This window comes from Apodemus sylvaticus, chromosome 14, assembly GCF_947179515.1.
Source record: "Apodemus sylvaticus chromosome 14, mApoSyl1.1, whole genome shotgun sequence".
In the NCBI taxonomy this organism is placed as follows: Eukaryota; Metazoa; Chordata; class Mammalia; order Rodentia; family Muridae; genus Apodemus; species Apodemus sylvaticus.
In genome coordinates this window covers 53,032,802-53,045,185 of record NC_067485.1, presented here as the reverse complement: position 1 = coordinate 53,045,185, position 12,384 = coordinate 53,032,802, and positions in this window count along the sequence as shown.

Here is a 12,384-nt window from a genome sequence, read left to right as displayed (position 1 = left end):
TATGCAAGATCCCTCTTCAAGTAAAAGTATTAAGTATGGATGGAGAGACAGATTTCCCATGCACCTTGATACCAGTAATGAACTTCATGTTCCTCAGTTGATTCAATTTGAACCTGAACATGCACTTTTGCTTTATTTCATGTAGCAATTTCTTTTTTAATTTTTTATGTTTTCTTTATTTATATTTCAAATGATATCCCCTTTCCTGGAGCCCTCTCTGCGAAAGTCCCATAAGCCCTCATAACCTGCCCATGTTCCCCAATCACCCCCTTCCAATTTCCCTGTCCTGGTATTCCCCTACATTGCTGCACTGAGTCTTTTCAGGACCAGGGGCCTTTCCTTCCTTCTTCTTGAGAATCATTTGATATGTGATTTTTTTTTCTTGGGTATTCCAAGCTTCTGGGCTAATATCCACTTATCAGTGAGTGTATACCATGTGACAGGATGACATTCTCCAGTTCCACCCACTTGCCTAAGAATTTCATGAAATCATTAAGCTGTAGTAATGTAGTAATATACCACATTATTATATAATTACACACACACACACACACACACACACACATACACACACACATACAGTGTGTGGTGGAAACGGAGGAAAGGATTCTTCCTCCATTGAGGGATATCTGGGTTCTGTCCAGCTTCTGGCTATTATAAATAGGGATGCTATGAACATAGTGGAGCATGTGTCCTTATTACATGCTGGGGAATCCTCTGGGTATATGCCCGGGAGTGGCATAGTGGGGTCTTCTAGTAGTATATTATTTTGATTTAGGATGAAATGTTCTGTAGATATCTAATAAATCCACTTGGTCCAAACTTCTACTAACTAACTAACTAACTAACTAACTAACTAACTAACTAACTAACTTCTGTTAGTTTCACTGTGTCTCTGTTAAGTTTGTGTGTCCCTGATCTGTCCAGATGAGAGTGGGTGGGGTGCTGAAGTCACCCACAATTGTTGTGTGGGATGCGATATGTGCTTTAAGCTTTAGTAAAGTTTCCTTTACAAACGACCTTGACCTTGTATTTGGGGCATAGATGTTCAGAATTGAGAGTTCTTCCTGGTAGAATTTTCCTTTGATGACTATAGTGTCGTTCTGTGACTTTTTTGATGACTTTTGGATAAAAGTCTACTTTATTGGATATTAGAATGGCTACTCCAGCTTGTTTCCTGGGACCATTTACTTCGAAAACTGTTTTCCAGACATTTACTCTGAGGTAGTGTTTGTCTTTGACACTGAGATGCTGTTCCTGTATGCAGCAAAACGTTGGGTCTTGTTTATGTATCCAGTGTGTTAATCTGTGTCTTTTTATTGGGGAATTGAGTCTATTGATGTTGAGATATTAAGGAATAGTGATTGTTGATTCCTGCTATTATTAATGTAATTTTTTATTGATGTAATTTTTGTGTTTGTGTGGTCATCTTTTGGGTTTGTTGAAAGAAGATTAATTTCTTGCTTTTTCTAGAGTGTAGTTTCCCTCCTTTTGTTGGTGTTTTCCATTCATTATCCTTTGAAGGGCTGGATTTATAGAAAGACACTCTGTAAATTTGTTTTTGTCATTAAATACCTTGGTTTCTCCATCTATGGTAATTGAAAGATTTGCTGGATATAGCAGTCTAGGTTGGCATTTGTGTTCACTTAGGGTCTGTATGACATATGCCCAGGCTCTTCTGGCTTTCATAGTCTCTGGTGAGAAGTCCAGTATAATTCTGATAAGTCTACCTTTTCCCCTTAATGCTTTTAATATTCTTTCTTTGTTTTATATATTTTGTGTTTTAATTATTAAGTGATGGGAGGAATTTCTTTTCTGGTCAAATCTATTTAGAGTTCTGTAGGCTTCTTGTATGTTCATGGGCATCTCTTTCTTTTGTTTAGGGAAGTTTTTTCTATAATTTTGTTGAAGTCATTTACGGGCCCTTTAAGTTGGAAATCTTCACTCTCTCCTATACCTATAATCCTTAGGTTTGGTCTTCTCATCTTGTCTTGGATTTCCTGGATGTTTGGGGTCAGGAACTTTTTGCATTTTTCATTTTCTTTGACTGTTGTATCAATGCTTTCTATAGTATGTTCTGCATCTGAGATTCTTTCTTCTATCTCTTGTATTCCGTTGTTGATGCTTGGATTCATGACTCCTGACTTCTTTCCTAGGTTTTCTATGTCCCAAGTTGTCTCCCTTGGTGATTTCATTATTGTTTCTACCTCCTTCTTTAGATCCAATTCCTTCACATGTTTTGTTGTGTTTTCCTTTAGTTCTTCAAGGGCTTCTCCCTGTTTACTTGTGTTCTCCTGTATTTCTTTAAGGGAGTTATTTATGCCCTCTTGAAGCCCTACATGAAGCCCACCATCAGCATCATGACCTGTGATTTTAAATCTAATCTTGCTTTCTTGGTGTGTTGGGGTATTCAGGACTTGCTGTTGTGGGAGAATTGGGTTCAGATGGTGCCATATTGCCTTGATTTCTATTAGCAACGTTCCTATGTGTGCCTTTTGTCATCTGTTTATCTCTGGTGTTAGTTGATCCTGCTGTCACTGGATAGTGCTGCCCCTCGTGTTTGCCTGCAAGCCTACCTATCTCAGCAACCCTGGGTGACCTGCCTTCCCCTGGCACAGATGGCTATGGTCCTGTTGAACTCCTGGATGCAGACAGAGTCCTGGCAGGGGTGTATCCCAAGTGATCCTCTACTCTGGTGATCCCTGACTACCAGTCTGCCCCTCCACACTGTCACAGGAGCAAAGATGGTGGCACCTCACCTCCAATCACAGGGCTCCCTCTAACTGCCTTCCTGCAGAGTATATGACCCCTGGCCGGGTAGGTGCCCAGCTGGCTGGCTGTGGATCTGGCAAGCTCCTGGGTGCAGGGGGAGTCCTGGTGGGGCATGTCCCAAGCAATCTTCCACTCTGGTGATTCCTGCCTACCAGTCTGCCCCTCCACACAGTCACAAGAGCAAAGATGGTGGCACCCCATCTCCAAGTGCGGGACTCCCTCCAACCCCCTCCCTGCATGTCAGATGCTCCCTGGCAAGATAGATGACCAGACTGTGGGGATGCCCAGCTCCTAGTTGCAAGTGGAGCCCTGTACCTGGCGGGCTGTGTCCGGAGCAATCTTTCACTCTGGTGTTCTCTGCGTACCTGACTGACCTGTCTGCTTGGTCACAGGAGCAAAGATAGTAGCGGCCTCACCTCTGAACGCAGGACTGCCTCTAATCAAGAGACTCCCTGCAGGTCAGATGTTCCCTGGCAGGATAGATGCCCAGACAGCTGGGGGGCTGCCCAGTTCCTAGGTACAGGTGGAGCCCTGGCAGGCTGTGTCCCAAGCAATCTTTCACTCTGTTGCTCCCTGTGTACCTGGCTGACCTGTCTGCTTGGACACTGCATTCTTGATTTCATTGTTATTATTCAGAGAAAATGCATTGTCTGCAGGAAAACTTTCTGAAAATTGCAATCATGAAGAGCCCAGAGGCAAAAACAAAACAAACAGCCAAAACTTGTCTACTCCAGGACTTCCTGGAGCTCCTAGAATACTCTGCTTGTGAACTGTCACCCACAATGAATGGGCTTCTTCTCAATGAAGCAATTGCCTCTGAGTCATGACTTTCCTATGACCCCAATAAACTCAGTGGCCGTGAGGGGATCTAAGTCTTTTGTGTATGGTTGTCCTCTCTGAGGTAAATAGATACAGATCACACCTCTCCAACAAAAGTTACAACCTTAGTGAAAAATTCATACTTAAGGACTGCATGTAGATTCCCAAAAATAAAGAACTGGGGACATAGTAAGACTCTCTTTACCCTTTTTTTAAATCACAACACCACATTCATCAGCTCCAGAGATGGGGAGACAAAGTGCCACAAGGTAAAAGCAGCTGGTCCAAGCCACCACTTGCTGGAGCATTCATCTCTGGTGATTCTCTAAAACTGAGAGAAAATACAGATTCTTTACAGATTATCCTGTGTGCTTGTTCTGTTATAGAGGGACAAGTGGACTGATCACAACATTACATTTCCTAATTTTGTAGCCAATATGAATAAAGAAACTTTAAATCATATGCCAGACAATGTTCACAGCTCTAATATACATATTCTTCCCTCCATTTTGCAAACAGAAAAACTAAAGCTTCCTTGGAGATGTTAGGTAAGTTGTCTGAGATCACTCAACTCAAACCCAGACCTGAAGATTACCTGCTTCCAAGCCAGGCTCTTCCTCCTGTCTATAGCTCCCAACAGAAAATGGTGGACAGAGTTGCTATGGTGGCCTTTCCAGTTAGGTTTGAGTACCTGAATAGAAGCAGAAGTCCTTATAGCTGTCTCCCAGCTATGAACACATTACAGAGGCCATTCTGTCTCCAACTGAAAGAAACCTCAGATCACGCATGTGAAAATCAAGTTGATTCTGTAAAAAAAAGGTAGTGAGAAATATTTCCAGATCCCATTTGAAGATGAGTAAGGGCACATCCCATGCTGAGTTCTTGGTTCAAGCTTGAGGGGTCGTATTTAGATAGCAGAAAGACATTATTCAAATAGTCCTGGGAATAAACAAAGCCTTTAGAATTAGGTAAATTTTAAGGTTGAATTGATTCAGTCTTCTGGTCACAATACTACTATGAGTGACTGAAGTTTGTTTTAACCATTTAATGCCCCAAGCTTCTCTTGCTTTGATGACAGAGTTTATATTGAAAATGTCACCAATACTTAAATCCTATTTCTGTGTGATCATATTCTGTTAAGGTCTGGGCTCCATAACTAGGGCTTAAAATTTTTACCTTCTCGTCCAGTAAAATTCTTCTCCCCTATGTTAATTTGCAAGAACAAAACAAAACAAAACAAAACAAAACAAAAAAAAACAAACCAAAACAACAACCTAACTACAATGGAGTATATACATTTCCAAAGACATGCTTTTAAAACTATGCAATTTCAGATTGTGTTCATCTTTGTAGAAATGTGATGTGACTAGTCTTAAATGCCAGCATTAGGTCACCAGTGGCTCTCCTGCAAGTGTGAATCTACTTTGTTCATTACTTCTGAGACTTGGTGTGCAGACACCCCCTGGAAACAAAAACAACCGATTTCCAGCAACTTTCCTACTCAGTAATTACTTACTGTGTTTATCTGTCATCTGCTTCCTTTGGCATATTTCTATACATTTTTTCTTCTCCAATAAATGGCTGATGGAAACAGGCAGGCCTGGGAAAAGAGTTACACCATTACAAAATTCTTCAGACCGCTTCACTTAAAAAGCTATTAAAATTAGAAAGGCATTATTGCCCTTCACCTTGGTTCATGATGAGTCATATGCTTTCAAGCTAAGTCTGTTTAAATGTTTAACCCATTTTTTTATTCTCAGTCTTTTCAGAGAAAGGGCTCTTGTGTGTCTGCCTCTTTTTTCATTATTTATATATTGTCAAATCTGTATTAACTCACATATGAGTCCTTTCTTTGTTGCCCTTCCTTTTCTTGAATGGTTTGATGATACACCAGTGACAATGTCTTTTGGTATTATGAAGAGGTTTTTAAAAACTCACAGAGACATTGATTATTTTTTTAGTTATTCTAGAACAACATATTTAAATAAACAAGTTAAAGTGTGTCAGTGTACAGCTTAGGATGTGCCCATGTTCCAGAAAGAAGCTTCATTGGCTTCTGCCTTGAATTGACAATTTAAAATACAGACCTTTCTGCATTTAAATTATGCTTTCTTTCAGGTTCCAAATACTGGGAGTATCTCATTGACCCAAAGTTTACAAAGCACAGGCTTCTGAGATGTACAGGGATTTCAATATCTTGGACTGCAAGGATCGGAGATATGTTACCAAATTAATTATTAAAGGAATACATCCAACTGTGTGTCTCTATTTCATCTCATCTTGATCTGAAGCAGCCAAAACATGCAAATTTCCACATGTGCATTGGTGAAAAATAACTCAAAACAGCTCTCCCTACATTATTTTACCCACAAACCACTCCCTTGTACTCATGGCTAAACCATTGTTCTGCTTAAACTAAATTGGGAAATGTTTCACAAAATAATAGCTTTTAAGGGCTAGACGGGACATTCTGCAAAACCTCAGGAATTCAGGCTTCCAGGGTTGATAAACCCAGGCAGGAAGGGAAGACTCGGGCTCTCTCTCCCAGGCTTTGAGGAAGATCAATGGTTTGTTCCAGCGAAGACATGCTTCTGAATGTGTACAAGAGAAAATTCAGCCTAACAAACTGAATCATGACTGTTTTTTAGTCAACTGAGAGAAAAATTTATCACATGCTCAGTGTAAGAAGGAAGGCTGCTGGTTAGTTAAGTTTGTCTGATTAACAACAGCAGCAAAACATTCTTGAGAGTTGTACAATACATCATAATGTAAGCCAGAGTGGTAAGTTGATTGCTGCTCAGTAAAATTAGGGTTTGCTATTAGTTTAGCATTGATGCTACGGGAGAAGTAAATGGTGGTGTCATCTTGCAGCAGCATGATCAATAGGACTTAGGATTTCTGAGAGCTCATGCATATGTTCTGCGCCATGTAATCACTTTAAAAGGGGATCCAGTTTGGAGAAATAGTTCCATGGGTAAAAAGCAAGCTATGAACAGGACAGCATTCCTATAATCTTGATCCTGGAGAGCTGGAGACAGAAGCATTTCCAGGACTGGCTGGTATGTCAGGATTGTTGAGTAGGTTCAGTTAAAGAACATAAAACACACACGCACGCACACACGTGCACACACACGCACACAAATCTGTACAAATTGATTGAGTAGAAAAACAAAAGCCAACTTTTGACCTCTACAAGTGCATACAAACAAAACACATACATGTAAACACACACTCATGTGAACACACACACATATGTGGTTTTCTAAAATGTATACTCAGGGATAACATAATATAATAATCAGCAGGGAAACATTCTGGAAACTATGTTGTTTTGGACAGGAATCACATAGCAAGGTGTAATTTGAATGAGAATGCTATCATAGCCTGAGGTATTTGAATACTGGGTCCCCAGGTTGTGGTGGTGATGTTTAGGGGGTCCTAGAAGCTTTGATAGGTAGAGTTCCTTACAGGAAGTGCATCACAGGAAGTGAGCTTTATCCCACTTCTGGGTCCTTCTCTTTGCTTCTTGCTTATATTTGAAGGTATGAGCTCTCAGCTTTCTACTCCTGTTATCATGTGTGTTCTGTCATTCTTATCCTTCTGAAACTTTAAGCCCAAACAAAACCTGTCTTCTAAAGGTTGATTTTGTCATGGTGTTTTTGGAATAGCACCTGAGAGACAACTAATATGCATTGTGACTGAGGCCTTGTCTCCTAAAGTTCACATCACATACTGAAGTTCTCTTTTCTACATAAGAACTAGAAATTATCTATTTCAAAGCTCAGTTTTATTGGTACGGCTGCAGAATTACTTCCAAGAAAACTTTTTTTTTTTTGGACAATGAAATTCTTTGTAGATACAGAATAAATTTAAATTTAATTAAAACATTTTTCTCATAATACCATTCAGAAAATATTTGTGCTGAAAGGTATGTCTTTAACATAAACTTTTAGAATTATATTTAAGAAATAAAGTATAAGTCACAGCATCTTTAGATAAAAGTAAAACTATGAACAGCAAATGCTTTTATTACTATGTAAGAACATGTTTTAAATTTTTACTAGGTTGAATTTAACAGCTTAATAAAAAGTAAACATCTCAGAGCACAGTCTACCTAGCAGGTGCCATACCCTTAACAGGGGCAACACCCTTAAAGATAATTGACTGTCTCTTTCTCAGAAACCATTGTCTGCTATTAGCCTCTCAGCCAGAAGTAGGAGTTCATGAGGCCTATTCCCTTCCATATTGTTACATCTGACAGGCTTGATACTCGTTCAGGTCTTATAGAAGGAACCATAGCAGTTGCTTAGTCATAAATGTAGTGGTCTTATCGTGTACAGAAAACTCTGATTTTCTCTACGTCTGGCTTTTAAATTTTTTATGTTTTCTCTTTTTCAGTGGTTCCTAAACCTTGTAAGAATGAATGTGCACATGCTTATTCATGCAAATGCACGAACATGCATGCCTGTGCGCCTGTGTGTGCTCTGTGTGTGTGTGTGTGTGTGTGTGTGTGTGTGTGTGTGTGTGTGTGTGTGTGTGTGTGATATAAATGTCCCACTTGGGGCTAAGCACTCAAGAGACACATGTATTTTGAGTATAGGAGGCACAGAGATTCTTAGATCCACAGAAAAGCAGTAGTGACACCTGGAATGTTAAGCACAGAGGGTTATCCCTTTAAAGGTAGGAATGCATTTATGGATATGGAGATAAAAATCCATGAGGCCTATGAATATCCCACACATGGATACTTGTTCATATTTACAGTACCAGGAATATAAACCTGTGGAGCTTAAATACAACCAGAGTTACTAATCAACCTTATAACATCTGTGCCACTACTGTACCTATGCAGATATCTTATCATGTAGCTAGTTATTGCAGTTCACATGGTTCACTAGGTAAGACTTGATGGCTTTCATTCAAACTATATACACAATATCTTCTGATAGTATGAGCTATCCAGAAAGAAGAAAACTTCCTGGTCAGTACCAACTTGAGTTTCCAAGATACTTCTGAACAGCAACTTTTGGGAAGGCTTCCCACACTAGACATTGTGCTTTTTATTATGCAATCTGTGACTTCTGGGATGAACATTACACACAGTGTAGAGTAACTCCAATTAAATTCTTTTCTAGGAATATATACATATGTAGGTATGTGTATATGAATATATATAAAATACATAATATGAAATTCATAAAATAGTATGTTTCTACATACCCTTTACAAGAATTGTTAGTATTAGTTATGCTTCCCCGTTAGATAGAATTTAACATAAGTTTCTGGCAATTTCCTAAATCTGTACTATGTGAGGTGATCATATTTATACCATTAATCTTATACACACCCCTAATAACCTTGTTGAAACCTCTTTTCTCCCCCAAGTCCCCTTCTACCTCTGTATTGTTTTACTTGGTTTCATTAAGGTTCTTCCATGAGACCAAACAGGGACTTAGTTACTAAAGCACAGGCAACTTACCGGTGAAAAACCTGACACCCCATCACCAGCAGTCATTAGCTGGTAATAGATTCTTGCTCTCATGAACCTTTGTTAAAATTTGAAGAGCCAAATCATGTTCAAGTCTTATGCAGGTTATCCATCACAGTTCTGTTGATCATTTTTAGATTTTAACTCTATCTAGATTAAATAAAGATATTTTTGACCTTCTGGTCTGGGCTAGTTTACCTTGGATGCAAACCCTGCAGCTGGTCCGGTAACACCCAGAGGAAGTGACACTTCCAGGTGCTCTAACACACTCGGGATCATAGAATCCAAGGTAAAGAGGGCATGACATCTGTCCCAATACTGAGTTAAAAACTCAGCCCTTAACTGTGAGTGAGAAAGACCTATAGGGATAGCAGAAGGGCTCCAGAATCCCATGAAGTAGTCCTGCTAAACCTGGCAATAGGAGCATTATTGAGTGTGAGGGGATATCTCATGGGCACAGAGTCTACATGGGCAAAGGGTCCTTACTGGCTGGTTTTGTGTGTCAACTTGACACAAGCTGGTGTTATCACAGAGAAAGGAGCTTCATTTGGTGACGTGCCTCCATGAGACCCAACTGTGGGGCATTTTCTCAATTAGTGATCAAGGGGAGAGGGCCCCTTGTGGGTGGTACCATCCCTGGGCTGGTATTCTTGGGTTCTGTAAGAGAGCAGGCTAAGCAAGCCAGAGTAAACAAGCCAGTAAGAAATATCCCTCCATGGTCTCTGCATCAGCTCTTGCTTCCTAACCTGCTTGAGTTCCAGTCCTGACTTCTTCTGATGATCAACAGCAATGTGGAAGTGTAAGCTGAATAAACCCTTTCCTCCCCAACTTGCTTCTTGGTCATGATGTTTGTGCAGGAATAGAAACCCTGATTAAGACAGGTCCTGAACTTGATCTGACTGGGAAGGAAATTTGGCTCTACTAGGTTAACAGAGCAAAGAATGAACACACTGAAGACATGGGAGCATTTAAACTCTACAGAAAAGGGAACCACAAACACAGATGGAATAAGAACCAGAGCAAAGCTTAGTGTTGAGCTAGAACCAGGTGTCAGTATGAACTTAGGGTTTATAACATGTAAAAAAAAAAAAAACAAAAACAAAAACAAAAAAAAACAAAAAAAACAACAAAAATACTATGAGACGCCCAATGGTGGATTGTTTGCATAGAAAGTATGAGGCCTCGGATCTCAACACCATTATTCATGCATATACCAATGCAGTAAGCAACCAAAATAAAGCCAGTACAAATATAAAAGGCCAAAGGCATGTATGTATAACATATACGTATAAGATGTATGTGTATTTGCACAGGTAGGCAGATGATAGATAGATAGATAGATAGATAGATAGATAGATAGATAGATAGATAGATAGATAGATAGATAGAGGAAGATTTCTAGTTCTTAATTTTTCTTCCAAAACATTATTCATTGAAAGAAACCAGGGATTCTCAGAGAAACATGATTTTAGATCTGAGTGAGAAAATCCCAAGATTACTGTGGAATAGCATATTCTGATTGAATATAAACAACTGCTGTGAAAATGTTGGAGTTAATGCCAAATGACTATAAGAACTAATTTGAAAGGGCTTTTATTTTTTAATCTGAGACAACTGAAGCATCAACAGAATGCAGCAAGAGTCCATTGAGCAAATAAAATAATATTCAATGAGTTCAGAATGATAGAAAATGAATTTAAATAGTGAAGAAAAAGGAAATATTTCCTTAGAGAATAAAGGCGATAGAAGTAAGGCGATTAAATAATCACCATTCAATAGCCATGATTGTAGTAGTTGGTTCTAGGGAGACATCCATGTGTTATTAAGACAAATATTCACAAGTGTTTTTTGAAAGACGAAAATGGCATGGGAATGCCCAGGAAATGAAACTTTAACAAATAATGGAACTAACATCTCAAATAATGGAACAAATCAGCTGTGTCAACCGTGTACAAAAGATCATCTTTTTAATTCTATGATACCACTGCCCAAGTGGAAAGGTATGCAGTGGGGGGAATTGTACAATGCACCTGATCCTTCTAAGGTATCAGAGGCATGAATATCAAGGAAATTTTTGAGAAAAGATTCTATGTAGAAAGAAATTGAAAACCTGGGGTGTCAAGGTATAATTTGAAGACAAATCATTTTAAGACAAAATCTTTTGCAATTAAGTTTGGAGAGGAAAGGAATAGAAATTTTAAAATATTCCTGGTTTGGTATTCATGTGGTACTTATATGGGCAATGTCATTGTTTGGGTTGTGGGTGAGCATGGAAGCAGCTATGCAGGAGTGAGGATGGAAAAGAAATAGCAGGTGGTAAAGGAATGGACTTTATAAATGGGTATAGTACATGCACACAAGGGGAATATGTGACTCCTGGCAACAGTGGAAATATGTCCTATTTGTGTACTGATGATGAGTTACTGTAGGCAGACTTGGGGGAGTACATCTAGTTCTGTGATGAAGGTGGTTTTAATATTGCTTCCTCTTATTTATTATAAAAGCTGAGGAAATAGGAAAGCATCACTATTGAGGCAGGAATAGGGATGTTTTTCTCTTTAGATTGCTTCCTGCTGTCAGAGGCACCCTTTGTAGGTCCCTCCCCAATAAATCTCTCATGTGAGGTCTATCGCAAGATGTAACTTTGTGGCATCTCTTGGCATTGATCCACCAAGGTATTCTTCTGCTGAAAAACCTAACAATCATAATACTTCTTTCTAAATTATCCAAGATTAGGCAGTGGGCACGGTGTAGCATCCTGCATAGAGGCATTGACAACTTCTGGGCACCATTAATCATCACCATCATGACATATTCAGTATTCATACATCGGGCTCTCTATTTGGTTGACCTATAACAAAAACTGATTAATTGTTTGATTAGAGATACTTTTAATTGTCATTGAAGAAACATAAAGTGGGGTGTAAAGTAACGGTGGGAAAAAGAGAGGGAGGGAGTTCAGTAAGGAAAGTATTCACTTCTACATGGGGCTGTCAAAAGATAAGGAGCTGGAGGCACTGAGTTACTTATGTTTTTGGATCTCTGATTGAAGTTGCTGTATTTTTCTTTTTACTGTGCCTGATTGATTGTCATAGAAGCAGTGTTCTTGAAGAAAGAAACAAAGGCCACCATTTTCAGTGATAAAGTATCTACTCCCTGTTAATTTTGGAGTACCACCACTGCCAAGGATTCAATTTGTCCTTGAAGGAGGACTATGGTTTGGACAATCTGTTAAGACGTCCTGAAAGAACTGAGGAGAAAACTGATGATACAAGGTCAGGGTAATCATGCTTTAAATACTGAAT